Source organism: Acyrthosiphon pisum, chromosome X (genome assembly GCF_005508785.2).
Source record: "Acyrthosiphon pisum isolate AL4f chromosome X, pea_aphid_22Mar2018_4r6ur, whole genome shotgun sequence".
Lineage (NCBI taxonomy): Eukaryota > Metazoa > Arthropoda > Insecta > Hemiptera > Aphididae > Acyrthosiphon > Acyrthosiphon pisum.
Genome location: NC_042493.1, coordinates 62593352 through 62593771, shown reverse-complemented (window position 1 = coordinate 62593771; position 420 = coordinate 62593352).

Sequence of the window (420 nt, the reverse complement as noted above, 5' to 3'; positions counted from 1 at the left end):
TACTATATTATAAACTAATTACAAATTACAAAATCCAATAAATTCATATTAGGGTGGAGTCGCCACTATGGCCACCTTAGAATTGTTTCTATTGATATTAATTCATTCTATCTATGCTCATTGAAAAACATTGAAAATTTAACAACTAATACTTCATACGTTCAATAATACTTGGTTTGAATTTCAAAGTCTTAAGAACATTATTGAGTGAGAAATTTGTATTAATATTTTAAAATTTCATTTTTCCCATCTATGGCCAATGTAAAAATAATTTTTGTTTTATTTAAAAATTAATTATTAATACCTATACAACTGTGATAACTAATACAGGTTAATTAATTGAAATTATTAAATACAAACAAATATGACAGAGACTTTTATTTTCCAAAAACAAATTATGAAAATAAAAACAAATAAGTT